This window comes from Pteropus vampyrus, unplaced genomic scaffold (genome assembly GCF_000151845.1).
Source record: "Pteropus vampyrus isolate Shadow unplaced genomic scaffold, Pvam_2.0 Scaffold392, whole genome shotgun sequence".
Taxonomy (NCBI): domain Eukaryota; kingdom Metazoa; phylum Chordata; class Mammalia; order Chiroptera; family Pteropodidae; genus Pteropus; species Pteropus vampyrus.
Window position 1 is genome coordinate 450,333 of NW_011889173.1, and position 2,665 is coordinate 452,997.

The 2,665-nt window shown below is 45.2% G+C and overlaps 1 protein-coding gene across 1 annotated transcript in view; it reads right to left on the reverse strand.

The window, feature by feature from the left end:
- The window catches only part of SLC22A2 (solute carrier family 22 member 2), a 32,749-nt gene that overhangs the window by 27,579 nt on the left and 2,505 nt on the right, over positions 1–2,665 (reverse strand). The window lies entirely within an intron of this gene.

Below are 2,665 nucleotides of genomic sequence, written 5' to 3' on the forward strand. Positions count from 1 at the left end.
GTTTGCAAAGCCGACCTTCAGAAAGTTGACTTGGTATAAGATTCAGTATTCTTATTTACAACTTTTTCATAATTTCCTCCTGGTTTTCAATTAAAAGACATCCCAATCAGCTGTCAGTTCATATTTTTAAAATTCTTCATAGAAGACAATCTATTTTATTTAATGTGGGTTTAATTTGTAGCATAAAATGGGTTTCCATGAGACTCTTGTATAAAATCTGAAAACTGTTCAGAAATAGCATTAAGTATGCAAAAGACAATTGCCTTTTTTTTTTTCATGCTATGGCGGTTCCCTTTTGCTCACTCCCACAAGCATATAAAAATAGAATAGAGGGAGGAGCAATGACCAATGAAACTTCAGACAGTTTAAGAAAAAAAAATCCAGTGACACGTACACAGCTTTTTTGGGAGGAATAATGAGCAATCAACTTTACATAGGAGATTTAAACGACGTGAAGGAAATAATGAGGTCATCCAAGAAGGTGGATAATTGATGGGATGATGAGTGAGGGATGCGCTGTCAGTGGAGAGCTAGAACCTGACACCTGCTCTTTGAGTGAGATGAGAATAATTAACTCATTCGTTTAACCGGCTTCGGGGCTCAGTCACCTATTTGCTGACTTCCGTCCGGGTGAGTCGAATGTTAGTATGTGCACCTTGCCGTGGAGGAGGAGGTGAAGAGGAGCCAGGGGGGGCCAGGTGGCCACACACCTGAGCAAAGTGGACTCTAGACTGCCCCTCGTCAAGGTGTCTCTCCTGACTTTAGGGGTCATATCCAAACAACTGTCCTCGGTGGTGTGGCCGTAAAAATCAAAGCAAAATACCTTCCTCTTCATCTCTCAAGTTTCCCACACAGAGTCCCAGGGAGAGCTTTTGAAGAGAGGCTGAACAGACACTTATAGAAATGGTGTGATGGATGGAGCTGCCTGTGGCCCAGGGTCTCAACTGTCCCCCCAGACCCCACCTCTATAGTGGGCTGGGCTGTGTAAATGCAGAGGCCCCTGGGGTACGATAGATTAAGCCATCCTTACCAATCTTTAACAAGCTTGCAAGTTTTAATCCAGCCAGCCAATATAATATAATCAGAGAAAATGCTCTGTTTACATTTAATATTATAATCACAGGTTTGGGTTTATCTATATCCTAGATATAGTTGGGGGGCAATAGGCATAAAGTATATTTACTTTACCATTTATTTGCCTTTAAAATTACATATATTTATACATCGGTAACTCACTAGGTGACTGATAATTAAAGAGATTGACGCCGTCCAGAATGCTGAGCAGTGCCTGTCACGTGGAGAACACGTCACAGTCAGCATGAAGACTATTGAATAATTAGCCTTGATGGCCAACTTATCTAAAGGGCTCATTAAGTTAAAGCAAATTTTTCTGTTCCTTTCCCTCTGAGGACTCCTAAAAATATCTAATTGGTCATTGACAGAGTAAAGATGCAGGTGATAAGGGACTCTCAGCACAGTGAGCCTGGGATTCTCTCATGATGGCTGATAAAAGACATGGGGCTGGCTAGGTTAGACTGAGTCCCTGAGTATTAGCCACCGAAGACAAAGACCTTCTGCGAGGACCATCCGCTGGCCATTCCATGTGGTGCAGTCTTTCCTTACCACCCAGGGACGCCGACATTAGGGATGTGGACAGTTACCTCTCTCAGTGTAAACAGACCCATTTCCCTTTTACCGAATTCCATCCTGGGTTCCATACCTGTAATTACACCTGGCCTCGGGCCCCAGTTCAAGAATCCTGCAGTCCCCCCGGGCTACGGTGAGGGCAGCAGGATTAGAGCATGAGAGGCCAGCAAAGGCCAGCGGAGCCCTGAAGGCTTAGGACCAGGTGGATGGCAGCGAGGCAGGGGATGGGACTTGCAAAAGGGATCAAATCGTCTATTACTCTTCCTTCTGACTCGAGGCTTCTGCATAGTCCCCAAGGAAACACTGCCGCCTAATGTCGAAACACCCCTCCGTGCCCGGAGAATTGGAAAACAAAGGCATCGGTCAAAAGTGTCCCAAGCAGCAGCGAAAATCTAAGATTGTCAAGACAACTGAAGTTAGACCAGGCAGTTGTAGTCTGTGTGACCTGGAAAAGGATGACATTCAACCAGGGACAGGTGAACCCAAGTGCTTTTGGAAACCGTGGCACCCACCTGTCTGCTGTGTAGCCGATACCCACAGACCCGATAAAAAATCCTAGGTTCACAGCTGACTGAAACAGATCCAGCATCCAGGAGTTGGCACACACTAGGTTAAACTGCCGAGCGGCAGAGTCAGGAGAGAGAAAACAAAAGCCCGTTAGATACACCTTGGCCCCAGGAACTCATTACGTATCCCTTGAGGCTGAAAGGCAATAAACCCACCGTTTTCTCACCATTACATTACTTTTCCTCCATCCAACGGAAAGATCTGTCCCACAATCTATTTAGCATTCCATCCGGAGGTATGTCATTAGGCTAAACTACTGTTGGCTGAATCAACTGAAATTGGGTAATTACTCCATGTAAGTATGACACCATTTCCTTTCTAATTTTAAATCACAGAGGCAAATCGGTGTGTGAACAGGATGCAGGTCATCCTGCCTGGGGAAGTGGGCTATTCCTAGTCTCTCTGCTCTCTTTAATAGCTGGGGATTAGGAGCGTCTTGCTAGGGCTGTAC